The following is a 27,011-nucleotide window of genomic DNA, read 5'->3' on the forward strand; positions in this document are numbered from 1 at the left end:
TTGTGGCTCCCACTGGCCGTGGTTCGCTGCTCCAGGCCAATGGGAGCTGCTGGAAGCGGCGCGGGCCGAGGGACGTATCGCCAGGGGCTTTCCCTGCACAAGCGGTGGAACAAATTTGGGAACCACTGGTCTAGATAATACTTAGTCCTGCCATGAGTGCAGGGGACTGGACTAGATGACCTCTCGAGGTCCCTTCCAGTCCTATGATTCTATATGGTATAATATGTACCACTGCTGGTTCATTGGATGAACAGAGCACTTGTGCAGGGAGTATGGATCCTCTGAATTCATCACCTCTGTTGCATACAATCTCAGGTTCAGGAGTTAGAATCTAGTTTGCAGCCTTCTTTTCTGCAGCACTGTCATGCCCTTAGTTGCCCTAATTAAGCAAGCTGAATAAAATTAACAGCGTAATAAGATTCAGATTTGAAGTTGCACCTGCAATTTCTATTTGTAATTTCAGATATTTTTCTTCATGGGGAAATCACTTCATATTCAAAACATTTCATTCATGTGAGGGGATGAGCAGAAGGCAGTAACATTTCAGGAAACATGTGCCAACAGGTCAGCTGCTATACAATCCACTATCCTAAAGCTGGTTAAGTGGCAACTGGAGGACTGTGTATGAGTATCACATACACCGTTATATCCCTCTTACTTTTATCTTGTCAGGAATCAGATGGGAATTATAATTACAAATAGCAGAGATGTCAAAATAAGAAGGTTGGGATATGTATTGGTTGGAATTTGACAGGGTTAAAGTAATCACCTGCAGTTCAACTGAGACTCAGATGGGAAGTAGGAAGTGCTGTGCTCAAGCTTCCTGTATAAATAAATGCAGCTTTCCCACAGCTACTGCATACAAGCTCTGACGTGCTTTTTAAGATATAATGGCAACATGCTCTTAATAGCAGGGAGGAGATTGTTCATCAGAGTGGCGAAAGGGCTGGGAGACAAGTCCTGTTACAGTCCTAACAAAGTGTAAAGCTGTCAGCTGCACGGAGAAAGAGAGGAAGGGTGAGGGAGAGAAATCTGTTTTTGCTTCAAATTGTAAATCTACAGTGATTGTGATATTATGAATCTTAGGAGCACTGAAGTGTGAGTGAAGGTATTGAAAAGTCAAACAGCTGGGAGTGAACAGTACTCTCCTTGCAAGGTATGTTGGAAGATAGCTCTCTTGCTCTCTCTTTTTTAACCTACTTTTCCTTACAGTGAGAGATTGAAAAGTCTAAATGATTCTGTATATAATGCTTGTCAAACAAGAAAGAGGAAAGAAAAGGGAAAGGTTAAATAACTAGAAAACATTTATGCATGATTTTAACTGAAATCTGTAACCATATGGTGCATAGAACTATCTGAGGCAAAGAGAATTCTTGGATGCTTGGCTATTACAAGCATAGAAAATTAAATATGCATTTGGTTTGCTACAAAAGAATGAAATTAGTTTTGACAGTGTAACTTTTTAAAGCATCTGCATGATGGGTTTGTTTGAAAATGCTGCAGTATTAGGATGTATTTGTGTATGTGAAAGCAGTGGAGAAAATTGCATGATATCATTTAGGCTTATCTACAATAGCTTACATACAATAACTTGTTTCACATTGAAAACATACATGTGAATGAACTGAAGGGAGACTGGGCTTGAAATGCACAGATTTCCTGCTGTTTTAAAAACATTCCATATATCACAGCATCATGTAGCTCCTACCGGGAAAACAGACTATAGACCTGAATGCTAAGTATTGGTGTAGTCTTCTAATTCCATTCAGAGTTTAAGGATACCAAGATTAGGCACGTAAATGCTAAATGAACAGTACATGTGGATCAAGTTTTTTACACCAAACAGAAAGGAAAACTGTATGTTTACCAATATAAAAATATAGTGTTCTCCTTTTCTCAGTACAAGGGTTTCTTAGTACAAGGCTACCTCAAAAATAAGGCTGCTGCACTCTAACTTCTCATTATAAAGCTCTGGATTATAAAAAAAATATGAAGGCATTCTGCCTTCTTACTGTGTGTATAACCTTTATAGCAAACCCTTCACTGTAGAATGCAAAAATCCACCTCCAGGGAGCACTATAGGTAGTTAAATATTTAGAAGGACTATAATTAAGGAAATAGTGTAACATGGCTTGCCATTCTTTTGGTAAATAGACACTGAATATTTTTGAAGAAATGGATTTAGCCTAGACACAGGGTAGGACTGAAACACCTACATGTACCAAAATAACCTACCAGGAGTAGGTGCAGTAACATGACCTGTCAGGTAACTCTCAAGCTGAAGGTGAGTGCTTTGGTTGGGGCTGGCTTGCCTTAGAAGTCTAAGCATTAGGTTTGGAGTATCTAGATACCTTGAAACAAAAGTTTCAAAATCTGGCTGAGTTGGTGCAGCCCTTTATCTCTTCTGAGCTAGATACATTGGCCTGATTCTTCTCTCACATAGGGTTTGCCTACATAGGAAACTGTATAACCCCCTCCCCGACTGTCTGGACACTCTTATTCCGGTGTAACTATGGCTTTTTTGGTACAGCTTAATCTCCTTAACCCCCCCCAAACGACATAAGCTAAACAAAAAAATAAAGCACTTTTATATTGTAATTAGAGTGCCCATATGTGGAGGCTAGGAGGGAGTGTGTATGTGTGGGGTTATACTGATGTAACTATAGTGATTTTAATTCACAACTTGGATTATACTGAATCTTTTTTCCCATGTAGACAATGCCTAAAACTGTTGTAATTTTATAACTATAATTAAAAATAAAACATGTACTCCATGAAAGTAATTGGAATTATACCAACGTCAAACCAGTGTGCGAGACAAATCAGGCTCATTTTGTTCCATGCAGTTTACTATTGGTAGGATATTAAAAAACAAGACCCTGTCTACTCTGCATGAATGTTAGTGTCTATGGTACTTTCTATATGACTAGAGTTTGGCTGGTGGCTAAAATTTCTATTCTGCCCCTTGTTGAACAGCATATTGTGTGCTGGTTATCGCCCACAACTCATTCTCCATAGCAGAGACAGCTGTATTTCAGTAATATAGTGATATAGCGTGTGTGTGTGTGTGTATACAGCTGTGAAATGTTCTGGGTGAAAGGTGTAAGTATAAAACACTGGTATTGTTGTTTATTGTTGGTTCTCTCTCTAGTCAGGTTCTTGTATTGTTCCCAGTGCCACAGCATATAAGGCCCAGATCCTTAAAGGTATTTAGGCTCCCAATGTCTATTGATTTTATAGACGTTTGGAGCCTAAATACCTTTAAGGATCTTGCCTGAGTGCCTCACAAGTATTAGAAAAATGAAAGAGCAGTTTATCAGTGTTTTCCCTCCTGTTGGGAGAAGTAATTTCTCCTTATTATGATCCTAATACATTCAAAATAGTCCCATGGCAAGAAGTGAGTTACTTCATAAAGAAACAGAAAGAGCTATAAGAACAGGAGTACTTGTGGCACCTTAGAGACTTTTGTGGATACAGACTAACACGGCTGCTACTCTGAAACCAGAAAGAGCTATCATTTTAAACACGACTCCCAGTTCAATAGAACACCTCAGGCAATACCCATAACACGAATCCTTGTGGCTTCTTCCTGTGAGTATCCATGGAGGGAACTGCCATTGATTTCAGTGGGAGTCCCAAACACAGAGTGCCTAGAAGAGCAAGCCTGTGGAGTGAGGCCTCAATCGTCCTTAGAGCTTTAACTTCCCCCCTTTTATGTTCTTTTGGGGTCGGGGGAATGGAATGTGGGGGATAAAGTTTTACTTAAATATGTCTAAAACTACATAATGTCTAGATACGATCAGATCAGATACACAAATACCTCCTGAGCTGGTAGCATAATGAAACCTAAGCCATTATTGCAGCCTCACGCTCCTATTTAGTTCACCTGTTCTTGTGGCATCCATCTACAATGTTGAGTCATCTCCGATGTGGAGCTGGCCTGCGTTCAAAGGGGCTCCCCTGCACAAATCAAAACAGAGGCTACCTTACCTTTCACAAGATTGTGAAAATGGCATCCACTGTACTCCCTCCTCTCATTGAGGAACCTCTGAGGAATGGGGACAACTTGTGCTTGCAGGCTCCATGCTTGCCTAAGCCTGACTGGGCAGCGCACTTTGCTATGGTGAGGAAAACCTGTAGGGCTAGGAACCTAGTTTAAAAATAAGCTGCTTTTTGCAAATAAAGGGAAACATCAAGCTAAACAAAACAGAATAGGTCATATAAGAAAAAAATAACCAGTGACATTGGACGCAGCCTGTATAAATATGTTTTCTATTGCAGCATAACTGAGCACCAGCACTGGATTTATGAGCCTCCACACCACACAGAGGGAAGTACAAGCTTGAGGGCCATCATACACTGCAAATTTACCCACTGTTTCACAAATATTTGCAGAGTTGCCTGTGCCAAATAATTTTGTGCTGATCCACGAAGAAAATTCAGTGTTCAGTTTTCCCTCTCTACTTCTCTCTCAGATAACTGGATTCAGTTCAGAGGGAACAGAGTGCTGGCAGACATTAAAACACTTGTTAAAAATAATAAACTATATGATCTCAAATCATAAAGGACCGGATCCGGCAGTCCTTAGTCTGGCAAGACTTCTGTTCATCTAAGGTAAAACTCTCATCAACGTCAATGGGAACAGAGTTAACCAGACCTGAGTGCTTCTGAATATTCCACCCCAAAGTGTAAATTTAAACTCATTAAGGAATGTGGGCTCAGACCAAACACAATTACATTCTAAATTAAAATTTCTGAATACCCATTCCTGCTTTGCTTAGATTATTTCCTTAATATATAAGTATCTGCACATGCAAATACACAGTGTTCTACTTCTGGTTTCTTTAATTGTATTGTATTTTCTTAATGATAACAGACTAGGCTTATTGAAGGAGCAGGTAGACTGTATTGTACCTCTGTTAAACAAACAAACACAAACCAACCACCACCACCTCTGCTGAACAAATGGTTAGATAAGCACTGTAATTAGAAAGCAATTCCGACTTTAGACGTGATTCTTTAAAAGTACTGTGAGCCTATGTGTGCTACTAATCCTTGCTGTTTTCATTCATGTACAGTTTTGTGTATAGAATTGTTAACATCCCCAAAGCATGCTGTAATCTAGGGGCTGTATTTTTATATAAACCTAACTATAGACTTCAGCATTGCTCTGACTCACTGTGCCTTTCAAATAAGATTTTGGGACTGATCCCGCAGTGTTTACTTATGATGTTAGTGGGATCACTCATGTGAGGGCTCCGGGGGTAGGATTTTCAGAAAAACTCAGCGTTGCTCTAATTCTACTCTCATTGAAGTTAATGGTAAAACTCTTATTGATTTTAGTGGGAGCAGAGTTGGGCCACAATGCTGAGCATATTGGAAAACCCAAACTTTTGTGTGTTTATACCCTGCTATTTGTTAAAGTACATCAGTGTGATGCTGTAACTAAGTAGACTTCCTTCCTGGAGGGATCTCTGACATGCCAGGCAGAGGGAGTTGTTCTGCAGGCTGTCTCTGAGGGAGACATGATCAGAGTATACAATTACTTTTGCAAGGAAAAAAAAATCATTGAGCTGTCATGCCCACATTCACTCCTACTTACACTGAAAGTCAATCCTGGTAGAAAAGCTCACAACAGATTTAATTGCACCCTTATCAATCTGCACTAGTAATGAGAATAAACTGGGGAAAGCATCTAGGAGTACAAGACATGAGCCATTAATAAAAGAGAGAATTTTCTCTGGATGGGTGACAGAAGCTTTTATATTGATGGTGGGTGATTTTTATTGTAATACAGATTATTATTTCATGACTTGAAGTACCTAACTTTAGAAGCTTGAAAACCCTGTGTTTATGACATGATATGATGCATTATTACATGTTTGCAATGACTTCTCCTTTTAAAACCAAAGAGCTGTACCCAGTTTTGTCAGGGCTGAATTTTGTCCTGTGAGGCTGTCTCTATTTATGCTTTAATATGGTGCCTATCACCATGGCTAAGGGGTAAAATTCTTTGTTCTTGTAATTATGGTTGCAGATCATGAAAAGACTGTTAAAGCAATCACATTAAATTATCTTTGCAGTTTCCAAGACCCTATATGTATACATTAAAACAAAAATACAAATTTTGAAACAATTAGGGTAGATGCTAATCATTTTTGGACAAAATAAATTCCCAGGCTATTTTAAAATGATAAATTTAGGGACAGACCATCAATGACACAGGTTACTCCTAAATAGGGGATGGGAAATTCCATGAGATTGCACTTGTGGAAACTTGGAAACATTCTCATGGTGGGGGGAGGATGTGGTTTACCCCCTGCAGAAGTGGCAGGGGGTTAAACTGGGGCAAAATGAGCAAATCCTGGGGACCATTTACCTTTACACTCCCTTCCAGACCCTTCCCAGCACAGCCCCATTCTGCTAAAGTATTCCCTGCTAGCCACTGACTCTGGAACCTTCCACAGTGGATTTCCACAATATGGAGGAAGACAGGGTAAGATAACACTAACAGAATGCCAGTCATAGTCAGACAGTTGCAAAGAAAGGTGTTTCTGTGGAAAGAGATGGATACTCAACTTTCTGACGATCAGGGATTTAGGGTTGGAGCCTTGAAATGTGCATGCTCCTTTAACTTTGTTCTCCCATGGAAGCCAATGGGAATACTTGCATGAGCAAAGTAAACATTGTGCACAAAAGCTTGCAGAAGCTGGCTCTTAGTTAACAAACACTGTGAGGCTTTCAAAGATGGAACCTAGCATGTGCAAATATGTACCATACATCTTTCTGTTTTCCTTTGATACTAGGTTTCTAGTGTACCCACGACTTGTTATTTATTTGCATTGTGGTAGCACCTTGGAGCCCAAATCATGGACCAGGATCCTATTGTGCTAAGCACTGTACAAACCCAGAACAGAAAGACTGTCCCTGTCCCAAAGAACTTGCAACCTAAGTACAAGACAGGAGACAACAGCTGGATACAGACCCAGATGGGGAGCACAAGGAAACAATGAGACAATGTTGGTTGCATGTTCAGCAATGGTCTCAGCACACCAGCTTCCTAATCATTGTCAAGTTCTTTAGATGAAGTGTGATAGGAAACTGTCAGGCCTTTCTGTATAGCTGATAAAATGCAGAGCAAAGTGTGTCTTGCTCTGTAAAAGTAAATACAGTAACTCCTCGCTTAACGTTGTAGTTATGTTCCTGAAAAATGCGACTTTAAGCGAAATGATGTTAAGCGAATCCAATTTCCCCATAAGAATTAATGTAAATGGCGGGGGTTAGGTTCCAGGGAAATTTTTTTCACCAGATAAAAGTCTATATTCTATCCTATCTATCTATCTGCACACAGTATAAGGTTTAAACAAACAGTTTAATACTGCTCACAGCAATGATGATTGTGAAGCTTGGTTGAGGTGGTGGAGTCAGAGGGTGGAAGAGGGAGGGATATTTCCTAGGGAATGCCTTGCTGCTAAATGATGAACTAGTACTTGGCTGAGCCCTCAAGGGTTAACACATTGTTGTTAATGTAGCCTCACACACTACAAGGCAGAAGGCAGCACAAATGGAGGGAGGGGAGACAGCATGGCAGACAGAGATAGAGGCACACACCCTGTGTGTGTGTGTGTGTGTGTGTGTGTGAGAGAAAGAGAGAGAGATGTGCATTGCCTCTTTAAGTATGTTGACCCCACTCTAAGTATATTGCCTTTTTAAGTAGATCAGCAAGTTGAGACAGCAGCTGCTGTCAGCAAGCTCCTTCTGTCCTGAGCCCTGTCCTGTCCCCCCATGCTCTATGGAGATGGAATAAGAGGGGGGCAGGAGCAGGGGGGAGGGGGACACCCTGACATTGGCCCCCCTCTTTTCCTTCCCCCCTGCACTGTAAGCAGGAGGCACCCTGGAGCAGCTCCAAGGCAGAGGGCAGGAGCAGCACATGGCAGTGGGGGGAGGGACAGCTGAACTGCAAACAATTGATAGACTGCTGGGTGGCTGCCGCACAGGGAACTTAGGGGAGTGGGGAGCTGATAGGGGGGCTGCCGGTCCACCCTGGTTCCAAGCCCCCACCAACTAGCTCCAACGGGCTGCTCTTTCTGCAAGCAGTGGACAAAGCAGGCAGTGCCAAACAACTTTATGAGGGAGCATTGCGCAACTTTAAACGAGCATGTTCTCTAATTGAACAGCAACGTAACAATGAAACAACGACTTTAAGTGAGGAGTTACTGTATATAAAAAAGGCAAGAAATTACTATGTTACCGTAGTACAACAGTACAGTATTTATCATACTTACCAAAGAATAATTGCTGTTAGAATATGAATATTTAATCTACCAGCTAACATCTCTCTTTAGACATTCTGTGTTTTTTCAGAATCACAGCGTCCTTCCACCAATGGACTGCATATGCAGCTCCTGCCAGAGATTAAAGATGCCTTGCCTTGGCAGAACCACTGAGGGAGGGTGATGGATGGAACCATGCTCTTAGGAAGCCAGTGTGCTGGAACAATTTGTATGGTGGGGGTGGCTGAGAGCCATTGAACCAAACTGTAAACCTGGTCTATGATGGAAACCACTTCAAGCCAGGGGGTGTGGCAGCACCCCCGAACCCGTAGTTTTGGCACCCCAGTTCCCATGCTAGGAAGCTAGGGTCTCAGAATTGATGCACAATTGATGCCTCTAGCAGAACCATCTCCTTCCCTCTCCCTAGGATCCATGGTGTTTGAGGTCTGGACCTATGGTTCATTCCACAGGCAGGCTGGAAGGGAAAGGGAGAAAACTGCAACTCAAACACCTGACAGAACAATGAGAGGGAAGCCTTAGGCCTAGTCTTCACTTACCGGCTGGTCCGGCGGCACGCCATTGATGTTCTGGGATCGATTTATCGCGTCTGGTTAAGATGCGATAAATCGATCCCGGATCGATCCCGGAAGTGCTCACAGTCGGCGCCGGTACTCCAGCTCGCCGAGAGGAGTACGCGGCGTCGACGGGGGGAGACTTCCGGCCGCGTCTGGACCGCGGTAAGTTCGGACTAAGGTACTTCGAATTCAGCTACGTTATTAACGTAGCTGAATTTGCGTACCTTAGTCCGAAGTCCGGACTAAGTGGGGACCAGGCCTTAGTGAGGAGATCCTTACTGAATTTTTCTCCTCTTATCCCTTCCTGCAGATTTTACCATAGAAGGGACTGATCCCTCCCTCTCTCTCATCCTTTATTTTTTACTCAGGCAAATTCCTGATGAAATTGGTAAGAGATTGACTGAGGAAAGATTTCAGGATTTCCTAAGAGCAGTTACAAGAATCGTGGGGGGTGACACTGGTTATTTCCATAAATGTTCAAACATTTAATAGAAATGTATCATTTTGTAGCTATCTCAGGGCCAAAGCTTACAATATCAACTGTTTTTAATGGGCTAAATTCATTCCCAGTCAAATTCCACTGTGGTGAATGGAGTTACCCCAAATTTTTGGTATAACATTTTCAAAAGTGCTTAAGTGATTTAGATCCCTATCTTCCATTTTCAAAAGTGAATTAGGCACTTAGGAGCCAAAGTTTCATTGAATGGCAATAAGACTTAAGCTCCTAAGTGTCTAAGAGTATTTTTGCACTTCAATTAAATACTGCACCCCGTGAGGGGGAAGGGTCCCAGAGCTTGGGCTCCAGCCTGGGCCCGAAAGTGTGCACTGCAATTAAACAGCCCCTTAGCCCAAGATCCACAAGCCTGAGTCAGCTGACATGGGTCAACTGTGGGTTTTGAATTGCAGTGTAGACATAGCATAAGTCACTTTGTCACTCTTGAAAATGTTGCCCTTGATCCAATCTGTTTAAAAATAAATTAAAACTTCCTAAATTACCTTGAACAGCATCCTTTTGTCTAAAATGATGAGTGGTCTATTTTAATATATTATGGAAAACTATCATTTGCTTTTGTTAATTATAAAAACGTAAGTCTGACTGGTGAGTTCTTTGGGTAGTGAAGTGTTTTTTGTTTTGTTTTGTTCTTAACACTCTGAGTACATTAAAATAATTGTTTGGGAAGTCGTAGTTTAGCATTAACAAATATTATATGGTGTCAGTCTGGATTCATTTAGCTCTAATTTTTAGATTTGAATCATATTCCTATGAGCAATTCTTAGAATTCCTGTTATTGTGAATTTGTTGGTACTTCATATTTAGAAAATACTTGGAAATGTTATGTGTATATATTAGTTTTTCCTGTTTGCTGCATATCCTTCTGGCCTTGCTTCTTAGTCACTGAAATACAGGCAGTAGGAATAGCATGAAATATGATGGACTTGCTCCTATTTCCACGGAAGTCTCTGGGAATTTTACCATTGATTTCAGTGTTAGTAGGATCGGGCCCATAGAGACCTGCCACATGCTGCTTTCACTGCAGTGCATTATGAATATATAGATATGCTCTAATTCAGTGGTTTTCAAACTTTTTCTCTGGTGACCCAGTTGAAGAAAATTGCTAATGCCCGCAACCCAACAGAGCTGGGGATGAGGGGTTTGGGGTGTGGGAGGGGCTCAGGGCTGGGGCAGAGGGTTGGGGTGCAGGAATGAGGCCTGCAGGGTGGGGCCAGGAATGAGGGGTTCACGGTGTGGGAAGTGGCTCTGGGCTGGGGTAGGAGGTTGGAGTGTGGGAGGGGGTCAGGGCTCGGGCTGGGGGCTCGGGCTCTGGGGTGGGGCCAAAGATGAGGGGTTTGGGGTGCAGGAAAGGGCTCCGGGTTGGGGGGGGCTCATGGCTGGGGCAGGGGATTGGGGCACGGGCTTACCTCGGGCGGCTCCCGGTCAGCGGGGTTGCTAAGGCAGGCCTTCCTGCCTCTCCTGGCATCGTGGACTGCGCTGCGCCCCGGAAGCAGCCAGCAGCAGATCTGGCTTCTAGGTGGAGGTGCGCAAGTGGCTCCGCATGGCTCTCGCCTGCAGGCACTGCTCCCCGCCCCAGCTCGCATTGGCTGGTTCCTGGCTAATGGGAGTGCAGAGCCGGTGCTTGGGGCGGTCGCAGCACGCAGAGCCCCGTGGCCTCCCTGCCTAGGAGCAGGACCTGCTGCTGGCTGCTTCCGGGGTGCAGCGCGGTGTCAGAACAGGTAGGAACTAGCCTGCCTTAGCTGGGCAGCACCGCCGATGGGACTTTTAATGGCCCGGTCAGCGGTGCAGACCAGAGCCACCACGACCCAGTGCCTTCCATTCCGCAACCCAGTACCGGGTCGTGACCCACAGTTTGAAAACAACTGCTTTAAATCAACCACAAGGTTATTGGTCTCCATTCAGGAATTACTGGATGAAATTCAATGGCCTTTGTGTTGGATGAGATGATTGTAATGCTCCCTTCTGGGCTTAAAAATCTGTGAAGAATGCTGTTTGGTGACTGTCCAGTAGGGAGATGTCAGAAAGACCATTTCCAAGATATGCAATTCAGTTTAGTAATAAAAAGAAGCCTCATTTTCTTCTGGCCAATTACCGACGCTGTGGGGCAGTGATCTGGAGGAGCTTCTCTTAGCTTTCTCTCTCAATTGCATAGCGGCAGCTCTCTTTTAATGATAGGCTACTGATTAGTTTTTAAAATCTTAAATAAAAATAGGAACAATAAAACCCAACTGCCTAGGTTTTCCCTCTGATTCCTAGTGGCAGGTATAATAAAAGACACCCTCCCCATCATTATAATGAGCATTAATTGGTACCCATGCGGTTGCATCTGTTCTATGAATGCTGAATTTAATTCATTATGTTCAGTCAAGATCAATTATCCCCTTCTCTAAGTAGGTCTTGAAATGATAAGGAGTTGTTACAAGTTACTATGAAGAATCAGTGTTCTAAAATGTCCTATGTTATGGACACCCTTATAGAAATGCTATAGTACACTACAGTTATGCCCACAAACACTGCAGCAACACCGTGATTTGGATAAATACTGTATTACTCTTCTATTTTAATTAAAGTATATCTACTTGTTTGCAAGGAGGCCACATCCCATTGGGATTTGCCATGATGAGGGTGATGATATTTATTTGTTCACAAGGGCTCTGAAACTAGGAAGCTGTTAAAATGTATGCTTCAGGTATCCTAAAATGCTAATAGAACAATAGAAGAATTGATTATCTATCTATCTATCTAATATTGATTTTATATTTTATACCTAGTAGGAAGCTAGTTAATGTAACAGACTGTCAGTGAACTAATTCAAAACACTTTCAGTGTCAGAGCATTCCCACCCACTGCATTCTTTTTAAAGTATTTTATTTATTTTTGGTTGCCAGCACGAAATGAAAATACTTTGTATATCTAGTGCCTCTTGAACAGCAGCTGAAGTGCTTAATTTTTCAACCATTCCCAATGGAAACAAATTAGATAAATTGCTTTTGTTTATTATTTTATACCAGACAGCATGTTTTTGCAAGCTCCTTGATCTTTAAACATCTTTTCTTAAAATAAAATTTTTACAGAGCAAAAGACCCATCATGAAAGAGATTACAGATCTGCTAGCTTTGATTTCCTAGCACTGCATAATAAGAAGAGGTTTAGAACGAATTCTTTTCCTCTTTTTTTTTTTTTAATATTACTACGGTCTTAGCGGCATTTTACAGGATCCAGAAAAGGAGCTGTTATGTATCAATGCTTGCTGTATTCCCAAGACACAGATTTAAGATGCTAAATCCGTCTGAATGCAATAGTTTACAGTTTAAATCAGACCTTCAATCTGCGGTGTCAATTGTCTTTTTTGAGCCCCCCCATTCAGCAAAGCAGCAAAGCACTTATTTAACTTTAAGTAGGTGAGAGCATGTCTACCCTTGAAAGCTGTTGCAGGTTCTGTGAATCTGAGTTGTATGAGCAGTGCACCCACACCACATAGTTATCCCTGGTTAAGCTACTTCCCTTGGTGATCATTGCAGCCACAAAGGTCTGTGTTGTTTCAGATTAAGTGCTCAGCATTCTGGGCAGTCATTCCATGGTGCATTGCTCTGGAGCTAGGCTGTATGGGTTACCTACTGGAATGCACCGGACTAGAATTATGGGACTTGGGGTCAAAGTAAATAGTTCCCATGATTACTCTTGTTTCAGCTCAGCATCCTTATTGTTACAAGCCAGCACCATTTTCAAAGCGCTGTCACGCAGCATGGAGGAAACATTGCTGAGTGTTCTGATCTTTATGGTGCTGAATACAAAAAGGCTGCTGCCATATATCAAGTCATACAATGACTTTAGAACCAGGGTGATACAGCACCTGAAAGGTGGTGGCTGAAATTAAGCAGACACTTTTGCGTGAACTTTTCCTGGAGCAGCTTCACTCTTTGGACCATTGCTTTTGATTTCAGACAACTAGCAGTGACCGGTGGGACACGGTAGTGCTGCAGACCTGGGATGATCCGCATCAGAACTACAATGTCAAAAGCAACTTTCCTAGAAATTTGTGCAGAGCTTGCCCTGGAACTGCAGTGGTGGAACAGTTACATGAGAGCTCCCCTCAATGTAGAGAAGTGTGTGGCCTTTGCAATCTGGAAGCTTGCTAGTAGAAGCTAGTGTCTAACCAGTTTGGTGTTGGTAGATCAACCATTGGGGTTGTTGTAATGGAGGTGTGCACTTTGCTATCAAGAAGGTGCTGTCTCCCTGGCTCATAAGTCATGATAATGAATAGAATATTATTGATAGATTTGCATTGTTGAGGTTCCTGAATTGCAGTGGAGCCCTTGATGTGACCCACATGCCTTTTCTTTGCTCCCCCACCAGGCTCAGGGTTCATCAACAGAAAGGGCTATTTCTGTAGGGTGCTGCAAGGCCTGGCTGATCACCATGGAAGGTTCACCAATACTAATATGGGATAGTCTGGAAAGGTTCTTGATGCCAGGATCTTTAGAAACTGTAGACTGTTTTCTGCAATGAAAAATGGAATTCTTTCTCCGAGGATCACTATGGACATTAGGGTGTTGCTCTTCTTCCTGTCATTCTGGGAGATGTAGGTGCCTGATGTCAAGACTGGAGACTGATGAACAATATCTGCCTTGTATGTTAGGTTGCGCAAAACACAGTAGGAAGCAGCTATGTGAGAGCGAAGAAGAGAGCCTTGCTGATGTGTGGGAGGAGATGCTGAATGTTTTGAACACCTAGAGAGGTGGCCTTTACGAAACACCGCAATTCGTCAGGGACACAGGTTCAGGGATGTATTAGGGTCCTACTTTGAGGAGCAAACTAGTGAAGAATGTATATGTCTGATTAGTGCATGTCTTGACATTTTATATATAGTGGTGGAAGGGTTTTAGTAGAGTCCAGATGGGGATTTCAGTACACTGTGCAAAGTATGAAAGTAATGACATTTTCAATGACTTTTAAATAAATAAAAATGACAGCAAGCTGAACAATGTTCAATAAAGGTTTTTACAATTCACAAACATAACATGATGCAAAATAATAAAAAACCCCGTGCAAAAATGAAAAAAGGAGAGAGAGAGTCCTAAGAACTCTGAAACATGTGCTTTTGAGGTCACAGATTTGTGCACCTGGGAAGGTCCAAAATGTTCTCTACGTCTTGTGGTATGCAATGGTGGTAGAAGGGCCTTTCCTTTGTGGATGTGGGGGATAAAAGGTTCTCCCAGCATATGTTTTTCTCCTTGTTGCCTTGTGGCTTGGAGGTAGTAAAGTGAAAGGGGATCCCAGTGAGCAGAGTTATCAGAGGAAGAGGGAATCAGGAGACACCTAGGATGTGGCACTATCCTTGAACATGGTGCTACTGTGTTCTCCATCCCAGTAGGGTTCTCCATCATCCCCAGCAGGTGTTCCTAACAAGTCCTGGCCTTCTCTCACTCCTCTTTATCAGGCTTAATGCAACTTACTCTCCTCTCCCTGATCTTTTTATCCCACTTCTGGATTGTGGATGCTAGGTTGGTAAACACTTCATCTCTTGACTTCCTTTTCCTCTTGCATAGATTGGACAGGCTTTCACTCAGTATTAGCACACCTGTCCATGTTTGCTGAAATGTGTCAGGTGCTATGGGGGAGAAGGGGAGAGGAAGAGAAAAAGAAAAAGTAGTTATTGTCCAAATTCTAGTCTTTGTGTCAACAATGTTTTTTCCTTGATTTTTGGAATATCATTCTCATAGGCTCTTCCCAGTCTTGGGTGAGCCTGGAGATGGTAAGACACTTTCTAAAGCTCTTCCCTGTTTGTAGAGGAACTCTGGGTCTGTGGTGGGATGGAGGCAGGCATTGGGGCACCTGAATGGATTGTTAATAATTCCATGAGCAGGCTACAGGTGGCTGATGGGTGGGAGGAGGAAGGGTGACCAGCAGAAACAGGCCTTTAGTTGCATGTGTAATTTCAGGTTGACAGTGGGATGGGTGTTTATGGTGGGTGGGCAGCAGAGGCAGGCTAGTAACTGCATGTCCTCCTCTGTGGGCCATTGTTATGTCAGAGGATGTTATCCTGAAGTACATCCCCAAAAGGCAGAGAAGGATTGGCAATGGGCAAATTGGGAAGATATGCCACATTTCCATTTGCCAGGGTGGTGCCCCCAGAGCTGGTGCAGGAGTGGAAGGGAAACACAAACTATACAGGTAGTGCCAAGAGAGCTGCATTGCTGTGCAATCTTCATGCCCAATTAGAACACTATCTTTGGCTTAAGTTCTCTTGTTTTAACACTGGTGGGTTAGCATGAAATGCACAGTAAAATAAATAGAATTCTGCAGTAACCTGAAAGGGAGAGTGAATGCTTTAAAATGTCTTTGCTATTTGAAATGTTGCTGTCAGTTGAGATGGGTGATTTTTTTTACCTCATAATAACTGGATTGGCTCAAAGCTGAGGTCATTAATGCAACTGTGAGCTGAAAATATCTAGAGCTTTTTCTTTCTCTATTTACTGCTACACTAAATGTGCCTTCCATTCAATCCATCTAATGTTTAACCCATATGGTTCCACCATCTTGAACAGGGGGGAGGCTTGGGCCATGTGGTCGACCGGCAGGAAAAGAAGCAATAACCACTATGGTAGAGGGGTTATGAGTGGCACATGGCACGTTTCAGCTGGAGGTAGACATAAATGGGACTGATATATTTAAACTGTCCAGCACAGCTGCCATTTTAAGCAAAGGTGTGGAGTATTAAAAGCAGAGGAGGTGGAGGGAGGGCAGACCAACATGGCGCTGCCCTGACGATACCCGGAACTGTGTTGTTCATTTTCCCCTCCCACAGTTTTAAGGTAACAAATAATACCTCCTGGAAGAAGTCCCCTCCACTGTTTGGTCCTCTGCCTGTGATTCAGGAGAGTCTGGGGTCTCCAGCACTGTGTCTGCCTCAGACTTCAGTAAGGTGTGCAGGTCTACAAGATCCTGGGTTTCAGGATCAACCTTCTTTGGCTCGGTCCTGGTCGGCATCTATGGAGGTGTCCTTGGTTGTGTCCACAAAATACCATGATTTAGTGGTGACATCTCTGCCAAAAATAGAGTCCAGCTTCTCCTCATAGTGAAGACCATGCTGAAAAAAACATGACTATCACTTTCTGTGTAGTTAACAGTTCCTGGAGCCTCATTTCTCCTGTTTCCTTGTTCCCCTTTCTTGACACCCTTTAACTGCAACCCTGGGTAAACACGTACAGCTCTACTGACTTTAGTGGAATAATGTTTGTAAATACAAGGGCTGACTTAGGTCCTGTTTTTGGACATTGAATGTAAAAGATGGACAAATGACTTGTATACATGAGTATAATACATTTATGCATTCAGCATCAAGGCAGAAGGTTTTCACAGTTCTCCATGATGTCCTTAAGTGCTGGAGGTTTCATTTGGATCTCTGATGTAGTGGAAAGATGTATAAAATCACATGTCTGGAGGCAACTCCCTATTGACAATGCATTTGAGGAGACTTTTTGTCAATTTTTTTATTTCATGATGCATATGGAATACGATACACTCAAGAAATTTGGAGTCTGAAGGTTCTGGTTTGCGATAGCAGACTCTGAACGTTTGGGATGTATGATTAAGGTTGCTCATGTGAAGTCAAACACATTATTTGGGGTGGATCTTTATTCTAATGTACAATTTTTAGGAGTTGAGGACCCCTCAGTTGAGTGTGTTCATCTGTATGGCTCTTTCAAAACACTGATTATTCCACTTTCTGTTGATATCCACGTGCATATCCAAACCCAGGATTTGGACTGATAAATAAATACTTGACTATTAACGTAATATGCTTATATAGTCTTTAAAAATGGAATACCGCCATATATACTCGATCATAAGCTGGTTCGTTTATAAGCCAACCCTCCCCCCCGAAGATGGATAAGTAAAAATGGAAAATTTTTATGACACATTCATAAGCCGACCCTATAATTCAGGGGTCAGCAAACTTTGGCTCCCGGGTCATCAGGATAAGCCACTGGTGGGCCAAGATGGTTTGTTTACCTCGAGCGTCCGCAGGCACGGGGGTAAACCTGAGTAAATAAAGTGTTCCGGCGCGCCAGCTGCTTACCCTAATGAGCGGGGACAGCAACTGGTGGGGAAATTTTTTTTGGGGGGAGAAGCTGGGAGTCAGGAGAGTAACCCCTTTGACCACCCCCTAAATGACCCCACCCCTAGCCCAGGACCCCCACACTCTCCCCATTCCATCTCTTCCCACCTTACCTGGAGGGCCAGGGGAGGATGTCTCTGGCCTGGCTGGAGCTGCTCCGGCAGGCGGGGCAGCGCGGCCGCAGCCTGCTCCGGTGGTCCTGACCGGGCAGTGCGGCCACAGCATGTTCCAGTGGGCTGGGCTGGGCGGCACAGCTGCAGCGTGCTCCAGCGGGCCGGGCGATGCGGCCATAGCCTGCTCTGGGGGGCGCGGCCAAGCAGCACGGCTGCAGCCTGCCAGCCCCGGGGCTGCAGCTGCTTCAGAGGCTGCGGGGAGAGCAGTGTGGCCAGAAGCGGAGAGACCGTGGCTCCGCCTCTTCCCTTCTGGCTCTGCTGGCTGTGCTGCCTTTCCTTGCTCCCTATGTTGGGGGGAGGGGCTGTGTCCCACCTCTCCCTCTCTATACCCGTTCATAAACCGACTCTCTTCTCTGGTGCTTCCCTTTTTTTACTAAAAAAATTCGGCTTATGAATGAGTATATACAGCATATTGATTTTATTTTTTATAATTTCAATGAATATTGATGTTTATTTTCAGCTTTTTTTCAATTTGTATTGATTTAAATTTTCACAGTTGCAGGAAATTAGAACATAAGAATGACCATACTGGGTCAGATCAATGGTCCATCTAGCTAGTATCCCATCTCTGACAGTGGCCAGCGCCAGATGCTTCAGAGGGAATGAACAGAACAGGGCAATTTCAAATAATCCATCTCCTGTTGTACAGTCTCAGCTCCTGGCAGTTGGACGTTTAGGGACACCTGAAGCATGGGGTTGCATCTTGGCTAATAGCCATTGATGACCTATCTTTTAAATTATGGGGAGTCAGATAATGGAGGGGTGGGCAGCGGAGCTCAGACAATAATTATTTAATAACTGCAGATGTTGAGATGAAAAAAGTCAAAGCTTTATAATGGTTAAACCACAAATTGTTAACCTCACATGTCAAATACATACAATCCTTAAATCAAACTCTAATTTCTTATGCAGCATTTTTCTTACTTTGCCTATCTGTAATTTTTGACCTATCAATGGACATATTTTTTTATCTGTTTGTTTGCGTACAGTGAAATCAACCTTTATCAACACTTACCAATAAAAATAGAATTAAATCCTGTGAACATGGACTGCATATGTTATGGTGAATCAGATGATGAAATGTGACATCATATTTGTTGTTCCTACCTTTTCATCTGAGAAATAGAAGCTTCTGTTCTTTTCTGTAGTTTGGATCAGATGTCTTTTTCAAATTTATATTGATTCCAGAATAGAGTGTTTGAAAATAATTATTATTGATAATACTTTTTAGCTTTATATAGTGAAATTCAGAGGGATGCATTATTGGTTGTGATAACAATGAAGTTGGTCCAATAAAAGATATTACCTCACCTACCTGGTTATGACAAGTCAAGCAATAGATGTTTCTGACATATTAATATAGAGCCAGATTCGCCCCTGGACTACACCAACTTTAGCCTCTAATTGTGGAGTTCCTACGAACACAGTTTGAAGCTTCTATCCTGTAACCCTACAGGGTAAAAACCTTGAGGGAGGGCAGTAGTGCAAATGTTATCTGTCCTCCCCTCGTGGTGAATTCTTGATGTGAAGTGACATTAGTAGCAGATGATGTAATTTGCACTGCTTTGTGCCCAGAGGGGTGACTAGAGCCCATAGAGTATGCCTCCAGTGATTATTCCCCCCTCCAAACACTAATATCAAGATTTGCCACTGGCAACTAAGTCAGGAAACAGACACCAGGCAGGCTAGGTAAATTCCTGAGAGCAGTTAGTGGATTTAAAATTATTTTTTCCTTGAAATTATTTTTTCCAACAAACTCAGGCAGTTTTCTAAGAACAGGACCCCCCATTGCCAGAAAATCCCCAGGACAAACAACAACTATACACCCCTCGAATGCTTCTGTTGTTTGTTTATTTGTTTTTATTAATATCTTCCACTATTTTTTGTCTGTATTCATTCATTCATTTACCTCCAGGCCATCTTTGTTCTGCTTTGAGGATGCCTTTATATTTTCTTGCTTATGGGTTGTGTTGAGACATTTCAGTGTTGCTGTGGAGCACAAAGCTCTGTCACAGCCCCAGAGACAAGTGCAAGTGTCTGCAGGCAATTGAATGAAGCAGACAAAAACATTGACTGTACTGAGCACTCAGCGAATTGCACTCCTGGTGACTGTGCAGTTTACCCTCCCCTGAGCTGACCTTTTTTATAGGCCCTCCATTCAGATTCATTGCATTTGCAGGACATACCTGGTCAGAGTAGCAGCTGTGTTAGTCTGTATCCGCAAAAAGAACAGGAGTACTTGTGGCACCTTTGAGACGAACATATTTATTTGAGCATAAGCTTTTGTGGGCTACAGCCCACTTCATCAGATGCATAGACTGGAACATATAGTAAGGATATATATATATATAAAACATGAAAAGGTGGAAGTTGCCATACCAACTCTAAGAGGCTAATTAATTAAGATGAGCTATTATCAGCAGGAGAAAAAAAAAACTTTTGTAGTGATAATCAAGATGGCCCATTTCAGACAGTTGACAAAAAGGTGTGAGGATACTTAACATGGGGAAATAGATTCAATTTGTGTAATGACCCAGCCACTCCCAGTCTCTATTCAAGCCAAAGTTATCTAGTTTGCATATTAATTCAAATTCAGCAGTTTCTCGTTGGAGTCTGTTTTTGAAGCTTTTCTGTTGCAAAATTGCCACCTTTAAGTCTGTTACTGAGGGTATGTCTACACTACGAAATTAGGTCGAATTTATAGAAGCCGGTTTTATAGAAATCGTTTTTATACAGTCAATTGTGTGTGTCCCCACATAAAATGCTCTAAGTGCATTAAGTCGGCGGACCGTGTCCACAGTACCGAGGCTAGCATCGACTTCCGGAGTGTTGCACTGTGGGTAGCTATCCCACAGTTCCCGCAGTCTCTGCCGCCCATTGGAATTCTGTGTTGAGATCCCAATGCCTGATGATGCAAAAACAGTGTCGCGAGGGGTTCTGGGTACATGTCGTCAGGCCACTCCCCCTCCGTCAGAGCAACGGCAGACAATCGATTCGCGCCTTTTTACCTGGGTTACCTGTGCAAACGACATACCACAGCAAGCATGGAGCCTGCTCAGCTCAGCTCACCGTCACCATATGTCATCTGGGTGCTGGCAGACGTGGTACTGCATAGCTACACAGCAGCAGCTAATTGCCTTTTGGCAGTAGATGGTGCAGTATGACTGGTAGCCGTCATCGGCTATCTGGGGGCTGGCAGACGTGGGGCTGCATTGCTATACAGCAGCAGCTCCTTGCCTTTTGGCAGTAGATGGTGTATTACGATTGGTATCCATCATCGTCGTATTCCTCAGTGAGATCGGTCAGAGGCACCTGGGAAGACATGTTTTGTTTCCTGGAGACTCAGTCCTGCCGGCAGTCCTATTGAACCGTCTTGACGATGATGGCTAGCAGTCGTAATGCAGCATTTTCTGCCAAGCACCCAGAAGATGCCGATGGCTATCAGTCATGCTGCACCGTCTGCTGCCAGCCTAAGATGTAAAAGATAGATGGACCAGATTTGTTCTGTATTCATTTGCTTCCCCCTCCCTCCATGAAATTAACGGCCTGCTAAACCCAGAGTTTTGAGTTCAATCTTTTGGGGGTGGGTGGGGGGGCATTCTGTGTGACAGTTGTTTGTGTTTCTCCCTGATGCACAGCCACCTTTGATTTTAATTCCCTGTAAGCCATGTCATCACTCGCCCCTCCCTCCCTCCATCAGACAATAGTTTCGCACCTTTTTTCAGCCCAGACGCCATAGCACTGGGATCATGGAGCCTGCTCAGATCACCGCAGCAATTATGAGCACTATGAACACCACGCGCATTGTCCTGGAGTATATGCAGAGCCAGAACATGCCAAAGCAAAACCAGGCGAGGAGGCGATTGCAGCGAAGCGACGAGAGTGATGAAGAAATTGACATGGACATAGACCTCTCACTAAGTACGGGCCCCAGCAATGTGCAAATCATGGTGTTACTGGGGCAGGTTCATGCCGTGGAACACCGATTCTGGGCCTGGGAAACAAGCACAGACTGGTGGGACCGCATCGTGTTGCAGGTGTGGGATGATTCCCAGTGGCTGCGGAACTTTCGCATGCGTAAGGGCACTTTCATGGAACTTTGTGACTTGCTTTCCCCTGCCCTGAAGCGCCAGAATACCAGGATGAGAGCAGCCCTCACAGTTGAGAAGTGAGTGGTGATAGCCCTGTGGAAGCTTGGGAACGCCAGACAGCTACCGGTCAGTCAGGAATCAATTTGGAGTGGGCAAATTTACTGTGGGGGCTGCTGTGATCCAAGTAGCCAATGCAATCAAAGACCAGCTGATATCAATGGTAGTGACTCTGGGAAACGTGCAGGTCATAGTGGATGGCTTTGCTGCAATGGGATTCCCAAACTGTGGTGGGGCGATAGATAGAACCCATATCCCTATCTTGTCACCGGAGCACCAAGCCACTGAGTACATAAACCGCAAGGTGTACTTTTCAATTCTGCTGCAAGCCCTGGTGGATCACAAGGGATGTTTCACTAATATCAACGTGGGATGGCCGGGAAAGGTACATGATGCTCGCGTCTTCAGGAACTCTGGTCTGATTCAAAAGCTGGAGGAAGGGACTTTCTTCCTGGACCAGAAAATAACCGTTGGGGATGTTGAAATGCCTATAGTTCTCCTTGATGAACCCTCCTCCTCCCCCACCCCCCCGGTTCACTCTACTTCCCTGTAAGCTAACCACCCTCCTCTCCCCCCCTTCGAGCACTGCTTGCAGAGGCAATAAAGTCATTGTTACTTCACATTCATGCATTCTTTATTAATTCATCACACAACTAGGGGGATAACTGCCAAGGTAGCCCGGGAGGGGTGGGGGAGGAGGGAAGGACAAGGACACACTGCAGTTTAAAACTTTAACTCTTATTGAAGGCCAGTCTTCTGATGCTAGGGCAAACATCTGGGGTGGAGTGGCTGGAGGCCCCCCCCACCGTGTTCTTGGGCATCTGGGTGAGGAGGCTATGGAACTTGGGGAGGAGGGCTGTTGGTTACACAGGGGCTGTAGTGGCGGCCTCTGCTCCTGCTGCCTTTCCTGCAGCTCAACCATACGCTGGAGCATATCAGTTTGATGCTCCATCAGTTCAGCCCGCCACCTCTCCTCTCGTTCATATTGTGCTTTTTTGCACTCTGACATTGACTGCCTCCACGCATTCTGCTGTGCTCTGTCAGCGTGGGAGGACATCTGGAGCTCCGAGAATATATCATCCCAAGTCCGCCGTTTTCTCCTTCTAATCTTCACTAGCATCTGCGAAGGAGAAACATTTGCAGCTGGTGGAGAAGGGAGAGGTGGTTAAAAAAGACACATTTTTGAGAACAATGGGTACACACTTTCACGTTAAATTTTGCTGTTCACATTACACAGCACATGTGCTTTCGTTACAAGGTCGCATTTTTCCTCTTATATTGAGGGCCTGCCAGTTTGGTGTGAGAGATCACTCAGGCAGTGCCAGGCAACAGAATTTGGCTTGCAGGCAGCCATGGTAAGCCACAGTCTTTTGGCTTTTTTAACCTTCATAACATGTGGGAATGGTTTCAAATAGCAGCGCCCTCATTTCCCATATCAAGCACCCGTTGGGTTGACCATTTAAAATGGGTTTGCAATGTAAAAGGAGGGGCTGCGGTTTCCGGGTTAACATGCAGCACAAACCCAACTACTCCCCCCACCCAATTCTCTGGGATGATCACTTCAGCCCTCCCCCCACCACGTGGCTAACAGCGGGGAACATTTCTGTTCAGCAGAGCAGAAACGGGTAGCTCTGAATGTCCCCTTAATAAAATCACCCCATTTCAACCAGGTGAACTTGAATGATACCACTCTCCTGAGGATAACAAAGAGATAAGGAATGGATGTTGTCTGCATGCCAGCAAACACCGGGACCATATGCTGCCATGCTTTGTTATGCAATGATTCCAGACTACGTGCTACTGGCCTGGCGTGGTAAAAGTGTCCTACCATAGCGGACAGGATAAGGCAGCCCTCCCCAGAAACCTTTTGCTTTGGGAGTACATCAAGGAGAGCTTTCTGGAGATGTCCCTGGAGGATTTCCGCTCCATCCCCATACACATTAACAGACTTTTCCAGTAGCTGTACTGGCTGCGATTGCCAGGGCAAATTAATCATTAAACATGCTTGCTTTTAAACCATGTGTAATATTGACAAAGGTACACTCACCAGCGGTCCCTTGTGCACCCTCAGGGTCTGGGAGCACGCCTTGGATGAGTTCGGGGGTTACTGGTTCCAGGTCCAGGGTGATAAACATATCCTGGCTGTTGGGGAAACCGGTTTCTCCGCTTCCTTGCTGTGAGCTATCTTCATTGTCTTCATCATCATCTTCCTCGTATTCCGAACCCGCTTCCCTGTTGCGTGATTCTCCATTGATGGAGTCAAAGCACAGGGTTGGGGTAGTGGTGGTTGCACCCCCTAGCATGGCATGCAGCTCCGCTTAGAAGCGGCATGTCTACGGTTCTGCCCCGGACCTTCCGTTTGCCTCTCTGGCTTTGTGGTAGGCTTGCCTTAGCTCCTTAATTTTCATGCAGCACTGTTATGTGCTCTATCCTTCATGGCCTTTGAGACTTTTTCCTAATATTTTGCCATTTCGTTTACTGCTACGGAGTTCAGCTAGCACTGATTTGTCTCCCCATATGGCGAGCAGATCCCGTACCTCCTGTTCAGTCCATGCTGGAGCTCTTTTGCGATCCTGGGACTCCATCATGATTACCTGTGCGCTCCACGCTGGGCAAACAGGAAATGAAATTCAAAAGTTCGCGGGGCTTTTCCTGTCTACCTGGTCAGTGCATCTGAGTTGAGAGCGCTGTCCAGAGCGGTCACAATGAAGCATTGTGGGATAGCTCCCGGAGGCCAATAATGTCTAATTCCGTCCACACTACCCCAAATCCGACCCGGAAAGGCTGATTTCAGCGCTATTCCCCTCATCGGAGGTGGAGTAAAGAAACCGGTTTAAAGGGCCCTTTAAGTCGAAAAAAGGGCTTTGCTGTGTGGATGTGTCCAGGCTTAATTCGATTTAACGCTGCTAAATTCGACCTAAACTCATAGTGTAGACCAGTCCTGAGTGACCAGAGAGGTTGAAGTGTTCTTCTACTGGTTTTTGAATATGATTCCTGATGTCAGATTTGTGTCCATTTATTCTTTTGCATAGAGACTGTCCGGTTTGGCCAATGTACATGGCAGAGGGGCATTCTTGGCATACCTGGTCATACTTGGTCACGTGGCACCAAAGCTGTTACTCTTAGGGTACGTCTACACTACGAGAGTAGTTCGATTTTACTTAAAGCGAATTTGTGGAACCAATATTACAAAGTTGAACATGTGTATCCACACTAAGGACAGTAATTCGACTTTGTGAGTCCACACTAACGGGGCAAGCGTCGACATTGGAAGCGGTGCACTGTGGGCAGCTATTCCACAGTTCCCGCAGTCCCCGCTGCCCATTGGAATTCTGGGTCGAGCCCCCAATGCCAGCTGGGGCAAAAAATGTGTCGAGGGTGGTTTTGGGTAACTGTCGTCATTCAACCCTCCCTCCCGCCCTCCCTCCGTGAAAGCGCTGGCGGGCAATCAGTTCGCGCACTTTTCTGGTGATTGACAGCGCGGACGCCACAGCACTGCGAGCATGGAGCCCGCTGTGATCATCGCTGCAGTTATGGCCATTGTGAAACACCTCGCACCTTATCATCCACCTTTTTCAGAGGCAGATGCTGAGAAATCGGGCGAGGAGGCTACGGCAGCGCTGTGAGGACATTAAGTCTGAGAGGGGCACAGACCTCTCACAAAGCACGGGACCCCGCGCCGTGAACATCATGGTGGCAATGGGTCATGTTGTTGCTGTGGAACGGCGATTCTGGGCCCAGGAAACAAGCACGGATTGGTGGGACCGCATAGTGCTGCAGGTCTGGGATGAATCACAGTGGCTGCGAAACTTTTGGATGTGTAAGGGAACTTTCCTTGAACTTTGTGAGTTGCTGTCCCCTGCCCTGAAGCGCAAGGACACCCGGATGCGAGCAGCCCTGACTGTCCAGAAGTGAGTGTCCATAGCCCTCTGGAAGCTTGCAACGCCAGACAGCTACCGGTCAGTCGTGAACCAATTTGGAGTGGGCAAATCTACCGTGGGGGTTGCTGTGATGCAAGTAGCCAATGCAATTGTTGAGCTACTGCTCTCCAAGATAGTGACCCTGGGAAATGTGCAGGTGATCATAGATGGCTTCGCTGCGATGGGATTCCCAAACTGCAGTGGGGCTATAGACGGAACTCACATCCCTATCCTGGGACCGGACCACCAGACCAGCCAGTACATTAACCGAAAGGGCTACTTTTCAATGGTGCTGCAAGCACTGGTGGACCATAGGGGACGTTTTACCAACATCAACGTCGGATGGCCGGGCAAGGTTCATGATGCTCGTGTTTTCAGGAACTCTGGTCTGTTTAGACGGCTGCAGGAAGGTATTTACTTCCCGGACCACAAAATAACTGTTGGGGATGTGGAGATGCCTATAGTGATTCTCGGGGACCCAGCCTACCCACTAATGCCCTGGTTCATGAAGCCCTATACAGGCACCCTGGACAGTGAAAAAGAACTCTTCAACTACCGTCTGAGCAAGTGCAGAATGGTGGTGGAGTGCGCTTTTGGATGTCTGAAATGGAGAAGCTTACTTACTCGCTCTGATCTCAGCGAAACCAATATCCCCATTGTTATTGCAGCTTGCTGTGTGCTCCACAATCTCTGTGAGAGCAAGGGAGAGACCTTTATGGCGGGGTGGAAGGTTGAGGCAAATCGCCTGGCTGCTGATTACGCCCAGCCAGACAGCCAGGCGATTAGAAGAGCCCAGCGGGACGCGCTGTGCATCCGGGAAGCTTTGAAAGCTAGGTTCCAGAGTGAGCAGGGTAACCTGTGACTATTAAGTTTGTTTGTTTAAACAGAAGCTGAACCTGCCCCCGTTTCTTTACCCAGTTAATGTTGACTATCCTCTCCAGTTACCAACCCCCTTCTATCCCTTCCAACACACCTTTAAAAATAAAATAAATGAAACTTTGTTCATTAACACCGTTTTCTTTATTAAGGATTTCATGGTAAAGTGTTGAAACTGGGACGCAGACTGTGGTGGGGAGCGGGTGTAGTGATGGAAAGGACGCTTCTAAACTCGAGGAATGACAGGCTCCTGCTCCTAGAGCGGTCCGCAGTGGTGGACTGGTTGTTTCAACGGAGCCTGCCACCCCTCTTTTTCGGGACTCTGTGTGTGGGGGCTATGTGAGTTTGTGGCGGGGGAGGGCGGTTACAGATCCCCTGCTGCGTGGCTCTGTCATCCAGGCTAAGGACCG

At 44.7% G+C, this 27,011-nt stretch overlaps 1 protein-coding gene across 7 annotated transcripts in view; it reads left to right on the forward strand.

Annotated features, from left to right (window-relative positions):
* Window positions 1–27,011, forward strand: part of RNF144B (ring finger protein 144B) — a 130,961-nt gene that overhangs the window by 55,504 nt on the left and 48,446 nt on the right. Inside the window, exon 1 of one of the 7 annotated variants that reach the window (XM_065585090.1) lies at window positions 727–1,017. The exons of 2 other annotated variants lie outside the window; for them this stretch is intronic. The gene's annotated coding sequence lies outside the window, so the exon portion shown is untranslated. Of the gene's footprint in view, window positions 1–726; window positions 1,157–2,157; window positions 2,285–4,479; window positions 4,615–27,011 lie in introns of those variants that run through there. 4 more of the 7 variants (XM_065585089.1, XM_065585096.1, XM_065585094.1 and 1 more) reach the window with 4 other exon arrangements.

The sequence above is a fragment of the Chrysemys picta genome, chromosome 2 (genome assembly GCF_011386835.1).
Source record: "Chrysemys picta bellii isolate R12L10 chromosome 2, ASM1138683v2, whole genome shotgun sequence".
Taxonomy (NCBI): Eukaryota; Metazoa; Chordata; order Testudines; family Emydidae; genus Chrysemys; species Chrysemys picta.